The sequence below is a fragment of the Rattus rattus genome, chromosome 1, assembly GCF_011064425.1.
Source record: "Rattus rattus isolate New Zealand chromosome 1, Rrattus_CSIRO_v1, whole genome shotgun sequence".
NCBI classification, from domain to species: domain Eukaryota; kingdom Metazoa; phylum Chordata; class Mammalia; order Rodentia; family Muridae; genus Rattus; species Rattus rattus.
Genome location: NC_046154.1, coordinates 203164300 through 203176869, shown reverse-complemented (window position 1 = coordinate 203176869; position 12570 = coordinate 203164300).

Genomic DNA, 12570 nt, shown 5'->3' with positions numbered 1-12570 from the left:
TTGGTTTTTTAGGTGCTTAGTTTTTATGCTATGTTATCATATATTTAATTTGTCATATAATATCAAAATACACTTGTAATTTTATTTTACATTAATATGTTAAAATATACTTATTAAGTTGGATGGATCTAAGGTATTTCCTAGGCAGTAAATTTTAAAATTCAATGATTATTTCAAGTGTTTGTCCTCTTAAGATAATTTAGGAAAAAAGATAACTTAGAAATATTATTTTATACTCATTTCTTTATATAGTCTCAAGACATAAGAAAACAACAAAAATAAAGCAACTACAAACCCATAAAGGTTCTGTGCTCTCAGTTCTGTATACATAGTGCTCTGAATTCCAGTGGCTTCAATGTGTGGAGCGTGGACACGTGAGAGGACTAATGTTAGCATGTGTTAATGCGCACTGGGTTATTTTCACTATTCTGAGCTGAAGGAACAGAAATGGCTACAATTAAAGACTCAACAAGCTGTTTAATTTCATATGTGACTCAGGAACAAAAGACAGCTGTCTGTGATTCCTGTACTTCAATGGATTTTGAGCATGCTATCTCCATGTGTATTTCCTCTGTTCTCCTCCTGGTATGTGTGCATCTGTATTTCAAGCACAGATCACTCTTAAAACCTCTAATGAACATTCCCCAAGCGAGTTAGCCATGCTCCCATTTAACTTCAGGATATGCACATGCTTACACGTTTCTTGACTGACTCTTGTTTGCCAACACTCCCATGTTGGTGTGACATTGTCTCATGCCTGGCCAGTTGCATGTGACCTACATAAAGCAGATCTTTGAAGGTCTACACAACCTTCTGCATACATTATAACTGCTAACTAATATTTAGCATAAAATAAGTTAATAAATAAAGAGAAATTAGGATGTCCAGAGTGTTTACAAAGGACGACTTCCTTTCACTTTGGCTTCTGAAATATCACTGTCTGGCCATGGAATTTTAGAAGACAATGGTTGTGGTTTGTATGTCTGTACATCCCCTAATCCTGCACAGTTTATTCTGCCTTCTGAATAGTTTTACTGATGGAAAATCTTTTCATTCAGTAGAACTGATGTACCCTGACACATGACAAAACATATTCTCTTGCTACCTTCAAGATTTTCAAATTGTCTTTCAAAATTTTGAATATAAATTACTAGAAGGGGGCTCATTGTGTTTACTTGCTTAAAAATTGCTAAGCTTCTTGTACATGCAAATTAATGTTTTTCCTTGAATTTTGGAAGTTTTGAACATTGTCAAATATATTTTTTTCTTTTGTTTTTTTTTTTAGTCTTCTGGGACATTAATTATACAAGTTTTAAACAGCTTGCATTTTCAGTTAGTTTTATGAAGATTGGTGTACATATTAATCTTTTAATGTTCTCTTTGATATCAAGTAATTTATGACTAGTTAAAATTATTGTATATCAAGCAGTATGATATTGCTGCAGGCACAAAAATAGGTCAACTGAATGAAACTGAAAACGCATAAATAGATTGGATCTGTATATATGACAAACATTGTACTGCTGATTGATGGAGAAAGGCTAGATTATCCAATAAATGATTTTGCAAAAATAAATTTACAAAACGGAATTTCAATGAAGCTCACATTAAAACCAATGGCAGGTGTAGTACAAGTTAAACTACAATATATTGCTCTTTAATGTGGTAAGCAATTTCACAGAAAAAAATAGCTTTATGATAGTAGGGTGTGGGTTAGGAATTTTCTCAAGACCATGCAAAGATAATGCCATCTTGGAGAGAAGCAAATAAACTGATTTTTAACTGTCAAAGTCATCTGTGCATCAAAATAGGTGATATGAAAATATTACAAGCAGGTAGGCAAGTTAGGATGATTTGATAAACAATTATTATACTACATAGAGTGTTTCTACAAATCTACAATAAAACAACGAATATACAATATAATGGGAGAATGTTTTCAAATAAAGAAATTTATCGTTGTAACATGATACCCAACACTGAGCAAGGCTTCAACATCATACTATCACTAATTACTCTTACTGAAACTGAACAAATACGTCGCGAACCAACAAAGGCAAACAGCAGCAAAACAGTTGGCCACAATAGGCATCAATGCAGAAGCAGAAAGCCAGAGTCCATGATTCACTTATAGTAGAAAGATAAATTAATATAACTTTAAAGAACTACTCTTCAATATTTGACAATGTTGGCTGCTTTCATATTTTGAGCACTGCTCTACCAACAGCATATTCCATTAACATTTCCACATAAATTGGAGAACACAGGCAGTTGAACCAGCATTGGAGTGGGTTTAAAACATAATGAGGATTTGGGAAACTGAATGCATCAATGAGAATTACTTCTTTTTACTTGGATAAGTAAAAATGTGTTCTCCATCTCTTTCCTCTCCCACACACACACTCAAACACACATGCACACACACATAGATGTTTAGACAAGAAGACATATATTTTCTGTAGATATGCCAAGTTAAATGACTCAGAGTAATTAGAATTCAAGTACTTATGTAAGGACTAGGTGTAGCCTTAAATATTATAGAAACTCCAGGGTGATAAATGGTTGTATTTTCTAACAGAACCTTATTTGATCAAAAATCTTGCATTTCCCAATCTCATTCTAAACCAATTACTATATTATTTCAAAAGACTTCAAACAATGTTCTTATGGTAAGAACACAAATATCAATATAAACAATTTTAACCCTGATTCACCTACTCAGGGTAGGACCTGTTTGTCCCTATTTGTTTATTTTGTTCTTAAATATTTATTTTATTTATTAGTATGTATGTAAGTAAGTATATATTAAGGATTATGTATGTATGTATGTATGTATGTATGTATGTATGTATGTATAAATGTATGTATTGTACCATATTTGTGCCTTGTGATGACAGAGGTTAGAAATCATCCAGACATCTGGATCTGGAGTCACAGGTGGCTGTGAACCACTATGTGGGTGTTGGGATTTTCTGTTGCAAATGCTCTTAACCACTAACCCATCTCTGCAGCCCTTGGCCCCATTTACACATTTAAATAATCAACTTAACAATGGCTTATTGGTTACTTAAGACCATTAAGATAGGTACCTGAATGTGGGATTTGAACTAGAGTCTATTTGGTGTTTAGTGTAGTTCTGTAATGACTGCTATATTAGTGGCCAACAGACTCTGTCAATTCCATTTCTTCAACTGACAATCACTCATATAACCAACTGCTAGTGTGTGTGTGTGTGTGTGTGTGTGTGTGTGTGTGTGTGTGTGTGTTTTCTTGTTACAGATTTTTTTTTTAGTCATTCAATTTTCTGAGGAAATAAACTTCAGAATCCACTTATCGTGTCACTTCACAATCTGCCACCTACATGCCTTTAATGCAGAAAAGGAATCTGTGCAAGCTAGAAATGTTTAATTGTTTCCTTCAGGTTTCTGGGTCCATTGATGCCTGACACACATTTTCTGTTTCTAAATAGGTAAGGCCACAAGATTTTTTTCTCTGAAATGGTTTATTAGATCTCTAATACTTCTAAAGAGTTCAGAATAAAGCAATTTTCAAAAACTCAGTTGAACTCTTCAATCCTAAACTTCGTGTTTTCTATAGTTTCTCTGATGGGACATGTATATAATATTGAACTTTATTACGTGACTTTTCTGTGCTTCCAACCAAGAAGTATGTATTGTGCTTCCTTGAAGGATGCAGTCCCAACACTACACGTGTCAAACTTTGTCACCAGAGGAAAGTTCTAGCATAGAAGACATGATTGAAAACGAATAAAATATTGTGACTGAAATGCTAGTGTTTTAATCAATGGAAATAGAATTATTCTAAGGCTAATACACTCTGTCCTAATTTTCCCAATGGTGCAATAGTCACTAAGCAAGCCCAGGGCATTAAATACATTAAAATATTTAATACAGAGCCTGACGTCTTTAATAAATGTAGATTAGCCATCTTAAGAGATGTGCCAATGTGTTCTCTCCATTTCTGCATGAAAATGTCTCTGTGCATATTTGACAAAAAGTGTGCTTTTATATCCCCAGCCAATCTAAGGAGCATATCAATTGCTGGTTTTATCATCAACATATAAGGATATATATTTCCCAGTTTTCTCACAAAAAATTGTTGCAAGTACATTTACTTTGTGCCTAATAAGATTGTTTCTTTATGATACTGGTGTTCATGGTGGTGTTAGCTATTGAATATATATGGTATTTCTTATTCACAAGATAAATTGACCATTTTATTCATTCCCATAGCTGTAGTCCCGGTTTTAATTTTGAACATACTTAAAGGAATGACTAGAAGATCAAAATCCATATTCCGTTCTCTAGTAAAGAGAGGCCTTTGACAATACACATTAATTAATAAAGGGAGAACTATAAAAGGAGTAACAAAATCTACTGTATATGTTACACTTCTGATATTTTCTTTGATTTGCTAGGAAATCAGTCTTATCTATCCACCCTCAGTTTTTCTAAGAACTTAGATGAAACCTCAGTTAACTTCAAAGAGAAAACATAGCACTTTTATGTCAGTTGTTCTCAATCTGTGGGTTGTGACCCATTTAGGGATTGGCTAACTCTTTCACATGCGCCACCTAGGACTACTAGAAATCAGATATCTACATTACTACATATAACAATAACAATGTTAGAGTTATGAAGTGTCAATAGAAATAATTTAGTGGTTGGGGGTCGCCAAAATATGATGAAATGTATCAAAGGGTTAGGGCATTAGGAAGTTTGAAAAGCACTGTTCTATTTACATAAGTTTTAGATTACAACCCTAACAAAATAATAGTAGTCCTAAGGCTCTCAATTTACTCTTCTTGTTTTAGCACAAGCCATTGCTCTTAATAATATCTTTTCCAACAGGTTTGAAGGAATGCCTCTCCATCTTATCCCCAATGATTGATTAATAATTTCTCTTCAATGAATTGTATCCAAGTCTGAAAATCGTGCAATATGCTTCAATGTATGCTTCACTTAAAAATATCTATTTTAAAAGGATTAGAGGGCAGGATAGAGGAGGAATCATCATGATGAATAGATAAACTGGAGACATTTGGAAAAAATCATATGAGAACCTATTACAGTAGAAGTTTATAATATATGTGTAGAAAATTAAAATTGACTTATCCTATTATGGTATAACAATATTCCTATTAGACTGATTAATGAATAAAAACCTCAGTGCTAGAAATGAATTACCTTTCAGTTTTGCTAACAATTGAAATCTCTTAGGCCCACAAACATTGCAGGTTGATGCCAATGATATGGGTTACCTTCCAAATCATGGCCAAAAAATCCTATTTTTGAAGATATTATATATTTGAGTCAAGAAAATAAACTGGTATTAACTTGGAAGCTTCATACCTACACACTATCTTTCATAGTGCTGTAAGATGATATGCATGTTAATGGGATAGGAGAAATGTGAACTCTGTGAGCTACAATAAAATTTGTCAATTGGTGGAATAGTGAAGGGAACATTATGGTGGATGGGAAGTATATTTTGATTGAATTTCAGTGCAGCTCACCAGATGAAATTCATACCTTACACCAATTTCCGACTAAAAATTTGTGTCTAGAAAGATCGTAGGCCCTCAGAGAACATCTACAATGATTATTCTGCTAAATAGCTATAGTATTAAACTGAATCCTAATGACATTATTTCCATAGTCAATGCACCCCTCAATGGAGAATTGTTAATTAGATGATCATTAACACAGAGACTCAAGCAATTGCAGAAGGTTGAGCCCTAAATAACATTACACACACACACACACACACACACACACACACACACACACACACAGGCACATGAACACACACATATATATTCTTCATGTATTCATATATCCTCTTCCAGGGTTCAAGCATCGTTGGAGATAAAGGGCAAGGAAGGGTGTAGCATCCAGAGGAGTTTGATGTTGATAAGGAAACAGGCATCAAATAGACCACACATGGCATTTCATACATGATCTCATGAATGATTGGACAGGATAGTATGCAAGACTTGTGTTAGTTCAAATGTCAAAGCAGATGAAAGTCTCAGCATGGAAAGGGGAGTAGGCACAAAATCCCAACCACATTTGACAAGCTACTGGGAACTCATAACAGCTAAGAAAGGCAGACTCATTTTCTTTAATAGCATAGCCATGATAAGTCGACCATGGTCCTATGAAGGCCATCCATCCAAACATATGCAAGTTGTTAGTATTAAAGTTTCTGGGGTGATGATGTGTGGGAAAGAAAATTTGTCTCTGGAAGAAGTTTGGGGAGGGGCTAGAATATAATCAAAACACATTGTATGGAATTCTCAAAGAACTAATAAAAATAAATGGGTTTCATGTATGTGTTATAGCATAACCTACATTTATAATTAAGCACCATGTAGGTGCATTTTTTTTATATTTACAATTTTATTTGCTGTATTCTGGCTGTGTCTCTCAGGAGAGATCTATATCCGGCTCCTGTCGGCCTGCACTTCTTCAAAATTAAAATATTTCTTTATAGCTAAAGTCTACTTTTTATAGATAACTATGGATAAATATATGCATATGGTTGTATGAAAATAAAACATACCTACTAATGAAATAATAAAAAATCATTCTCATTATTTTATTATACTTCTTTTGTTAATGCAAGTAATTTGTGTGTGTGTGTGTTTGTGTGTGTGTAGAGGTTGCTTTATGTTGTTCACATCTAAGTACTTACATGTGGGGTACAGAACTGTAAGAGGAAGCCTTGTAAGGTTGAGGTAAGACTTGAAGCCCTGGGGACCCTGAGAGAACTGTAGGAGCTCTGCTTGCTTCCAACTCCAGGCCTCTGTCCTTAGCCACAGCCCTGCAGAGAGAATTGTGTCCATCACTCATGTAGGGACAGCACCCACAAGTCCTTCCCCATATAGATGAGGCATCTCAGGCCAAGTAAATAGGAAGCATCTGCTGTCAGAGCCAACCTACCCCAAAATTGTCTATAAGATCTTATCCAAAAGGAATAAAGGTGTGTGAAAATTCCTCCATCCTCAGAGCTTCTGTCACATAAGAGCTGTAGCACACTTTCCTACTCATTAGCCAGTCCCTGCTATTCTCCCCACTCAAGGTTATGCTCAGCGCACAGCCAGCTTAGCTCCTGGGCCAGCAACACCTGCACTGAGAACTGTGGCAGCAGAAGAGGCAGCACAGGCACTTCCCCCTCCCTGCTCATGCCCTTTCCCCTTTTCCTGAACCCTCTTGTCTGGCCTGGCCAGAGGTCTCCATGGATGGCCTCAGGTACGTAGAACAACACTTACATCTAGGCCTTCCTGTGAAGTTCAGCTAGAAGGTTGATAATGTACGTCAAACAGTCAAATCATATTCTTTGAGGATTGTATACATGTTCGCTTTCTCATGTGAGCAAAGAGAAGTAACCCTTCCCTGATGAACACACCTCTTTCTCTTTAACTCTGTATCTTAGGAAACTTTTGTTGTGAACTGTTTAAAAAACAATTTAAAATCTGTGCTTTTGTCCTTTAATTGGGATTATTAATTTTTTTTTGCCAAAGAACATTAGTACAAACTAGAGAGAGTTAAATTTGTTCCTAAAGATATTCTCAAATGTTGAAATGAATGGCTTTTAAAAAATAGCATGAGGGCTACTGTAGATTGAAGGTTCACGTACAGAATGCTGATGGCAATGCAGATGGGTGTTCAAGACTGAAACAGGGATGCCACTATAGAGGGAAACAAGGAGAAGACAAGTAAGTTTAAGAAGATATGTTTTTCAGAGACAGAAGGAACACCCATTCAGAACCTGCCCCACATGTGGCCCATACATAGACAGCCACCAAACTAGATAAGATGGATGAAGCAAAGAAGTGCAGGCTGACAGGAACAGGATGTAGATCTCTCCTGAGAGACACAGCCAGAATACAGCAAACACAGAGGCGAATGCCAGCAGCAAACCACTGAACTGAGAACAGGACCCCCGTTGAAGGAATCAGAGAAAGAACTGGAAGAGCTTGAGGGGCTCGAGACCCCATATGTACAACAATGCCAAGCAACCAGAGCTTCCAGGGACTAAGCCACTACCTAAAGACTATACATGGACTGACCCTGGACTCTGACCTCATAGGTAGCAATGAATATTCTAGTAAGATCACCAGTGGAAGGGGAAGCCCTTGGTCCTGCTAAAGACTGAACCCCAGTGAACGTGATTGTTGTTGGGGAATGTGGCAATGGGAGGAGGGCTGGGAGGAACACCCATAAAGAAGGGGGGGGGAGGGATTAGGGGGATGCTTGCCAGGGAAATGGGAATAACACTCGAAATGTAAATAAGAAATACTCAAGTTAATAATAATAATAATAATAATAATAATAATAATAATAATAATAAAAAGAAGATACGTTTTTGTGGGTAGTGTCAACCGTGATCCAGATTCCTAAAATTTCTAGATAATTGAAGGGAGAAGAGGAAAAAACACAATAAAAAAAAAGCAAAAAGAAACTAAAAAATACCAAAACAAAACAAAACAACAACAAAAAAAAAACCAAAAACAAAAACAAAAAAAACACCACTATAGTCCTGTACAGTGCATGAAGAACTAACTGTGCAGTAGCCAACAGAGAGTTTGATTATAAACTGATTATAAGCAGGAGCCAGCTTTTCAACCACACCCTCAGTCCTGAGGACTGGAGTTTTGCCATTGCAACATCGTTTAATCAGCCACTTCAATAAAATTGCTTTTTTCTTTGAACGGTTTGAAAATTGCCATGTAGCCTATGAGTATGAGGATCAAAAACACAATATCTAACCAAAACATCTCACCCCAGATGTGGAAAGTAAAAGCTGTCACGATATAATGACCCAGGTCCACACATAACAAACCCCCTTCACAAATCTCAACAAAGAGTTTCAACTGTTGCTGCCTGGGTTTATGAAGAACACCTGGGAACTAGTAGTTCGTGTAGTTACAAAGACTAGGTCTTGAGTCAGTCCCTTGATGTGTTAAATGAAATAATGGCCACAGGAACACAGATGTTACCCACTTTTCAGATAACTTGAATGAAACGTAGTTCTTGATGTAATGACACACCTTGTTCAACACCTACCATTCTTTGACATCTGTCAAGTGTGAGTCATTTCCTGTGTCCTGTGTTTATTGGTGTGGTAGTCATACCGTGTCAGGGAGACCTCTTACTGTGACAAGGGCTTATATTTGTTTCTGTCATCCATGCACATGGTACCTTTGAGCCTTTGAGCTTTCCCTACACCTGATCAGTGCTCACAGTTAGCAGCTGAGTACAGATGGAGCACTTGAAAGGCCACTTACAAAAGGCTTAAGCCTCTGACTCACAGGCAAGCATCTGCTGGGAAAGAGCTCTCAACTCCCCATCTTTCTCATCTGGGCCATCTTCTTAGGGAGACAGGAGTAAGAACCCACTCTATAGTTTCAGTTTCCCTGTATCTCTTACTTATTACTCCCTCTATAAACTGGCAATTAACTCAATTATTAACATTCCTATTTAGTTCCATTTAGCATCTGTTTCTGTGAGAATTCAAATCAGTATGATGATTTTGTTCTGAGAATCATGAGCACAATTTCAGAAATAGGTTGTAAGTTTTAGTGTTGGGTGTGAATAGAGTGCTACTTAGATCAAATTTGTAACTTAACAGCACAGTTTCTCTTTACCATCTGTTATGGCTTGTATATGCTGGTTCCAGGGAGTGACACTATTGAAAGTGTGGCCCCATTAGAGTAGGTATGGCACTGTGGATGTGGGCTTTAAGACCCTCATCCCAGCTATGTGGAAGCCAGTATTCTGCTAGCAGCCTTCGGTTGAGGTTGTAGACCTCAGCTCCTCCTGTGCTATGTCTGCCTGGATGCTGCCATGTTCCTGCCTTGATGATAATGGACTGAACCTCTGAACCTCTAATCCAGCCCCAATTAAATGTTGTCCTAATAAGAGTTGCCTTCATCATGGTGTCTGTTCACAATAGTAAAACCCTAAGACACCATCTCAGCCTTTCTGTCCATTTAAGTGTTCATGACTGGACTTTTCTCCTTTCTCCTCATTGTGTATTTCTTCTTCTCCCTCTCCCATTCACTTATTCCTTTAGGCACTGTAGGCACTGGGATGGAATGAAGTGATATGGTGACACAGCCAGGGCTTTTCTCACCATTTGGGAGTGCAAGGAATTCTTTTCTGGTGAGTTTAAGTACTTTTTCTCTAAACCCTTTCCTTTGGCAGTGTCTCAGCCTAGCTGTATGGCTTATTCCAGCCATCAGGAACCTCAAATGACTGAGTTCCTTCATATAGGAACCCTTCACACTTTACTTCAGGTGTGGTGAATAGTACAGATTGCTTCTTTAGTGCCTCGGTGGCTAAATCTCTCTAGAAGATTGTACTATACACAAACCTTCTGATGAACACCAACTAAATATTCTCATAGAATGTACAGCACAGTGTTGGTTTTGCTATCAAGTTTCAGACAAATAGAGAAGCTTGGCCATTCAGCATCATTCAGAACTCCCTGTGCAACAAGTATTACATTCTTGTTGCCCCTTCTCATGGTACCTTTGATCCTTAGATAACTTCCTGGTAGTTAGCAGCCATCCTTTGGCTACTGCATAGTTTATTGAATTAAAACAAGGCTTATTTTAAGAATTAAAATCTAGCTTCTCAGGCAGAAGGAACAGTATACCCCACCTTTCTCTGTTTCCCCACTATTGAGAAATATCTTAAAAGATTTTCATCAATAAATTTACTTCCCTCTCTTATGTGCCTGTCTTGTATCTTCATTTTTCTTATGGTTCTAAGAGAGTTTAGGCTGTAACTCAGTGGATGAGAAATATCCATGCATAGACAAAGCTCTAGGCTTGACCCCTAGTGATCTGAAAAGAAGAAAAAGTGTAAAACAATTTTCAAGGACTTCCTTGAAGTATCTTCGGGGGAATGATTTTCTACTTCATTTTCAGGTTTTTCACATCACAATTCTCTCCGTGATTTGTTGTTGTTGTTGTTGTTTGTTGTTGTTGTTGTTGTTGTTGCTGTTGCTGCTGCTGCTGCTGCTGCTGCTGCTGCTGCTGCTGCTGCTGCTGTTGAAACTGGAGGCATACGACACACTACACATGTGGATATCAGAGTTCACTTGTATGTGTTAGTTATCTCCTGCATCCAAATAGATTTAGGGATGTAACTCAGATGATCAGGAATTCTGTCAAAAACCATCAGCCATGGAGACATTTGGACAGATTACATATGAAAAATATTTTTATCTTTTTGTTATTGTTGCTGTTACTTTCGGAATTTGGTTACATTTGTGATCAATATGCAAGTGTGAGTATCAATGGTGACATTAAATGAACACTGGAGATCTTCATTTAGAAGCACGACCTTAGAGACAGAAGGGTATGATGAAGGTAAATACTGAACTCAGATTTATTAGAGGTACTGATTAGATTACTCTGTTCTCTTCGGTTAAAACTGTGTTGCAATGCAATTAAATCAGATTTTCTACACTTTTAGAGCTTTTAGGAAGTATAGTTCAGGCTTATTAATATACAATTAGGGACTGGAGGCCAATTTATTACAAAAAGACACAATTAGCTGAAAATACAATTAACCCAATTTTAAGGAAATACCAGTGAAATAAAATCAAGAGACTATTTGAAGATTGTTCACTACAGTATCCAGGAACTTGCCATTACTCAGGGAAAATATTTCTGCTTTTATATAAAACTGCTAATAAATTTTTAAGCTTTATACACTTCATTGTCTCTACTCTCTAAAACTTTAAAAAATCATCCAATAAGCAAGTATGTAGGCTTAGGTAATCTTAAAGAAACATATTATAATCAATTCTGTAAGTTATCATTTTATATTAGAGAAAAAATGTTTTGCAAAACATATCAGTGTCATTTAGGTTCTTTGTTTAAACTTGGGAGCATATACACTACAAACACTGTGTGCAGATCACAGCCATGTAGGGTACATTGAATTGAAAGATCGAATATTTTAAATTTCACACTTGAGAAAAAAATTGAAAAATTGCATAAAATGCCACTCTATTTTTAATTACCTCTGATCTTTGTAGCCACTGAAGTTTAACCCATATTGTGAAGTTCACATGTTCTTACTGAAGCAAGTCCCTGGCTTGCTTAGCAATTTTTATTTTGAGTCCTAGTTTCTACAATATGTGTCTCTGATTCCTAAGCTCACTTTCATCTGTTTTCTCTTGAGAAATAACAAATTATATAATAGTTTTGTTTAAAGAGGCTTGGTCTAAGAAATACAAGAAGTTGTAAAACCATTGACTGGCAATGTAGGATGAACAAAGTGTGGAAGTGCTCAGCTGCTGGAACAGAACAGGAAGAAAAAGGACCAATCCACAGCATTCCAGAGGACCCATTCCTCAGAAAATGTGGGTAAAACACTCTGCTTCTGCATCTGAAGACAACGCTCCATGAGAGACATCCATCTCCCATGGAGTAACAGCCGAATCAAGTTCTGTTCAGTTCTATAGATGCTGATTTGTACACTGACTTAGCAGAGTATGTGCTGAGATCAACTTAGAACATATTAGCTA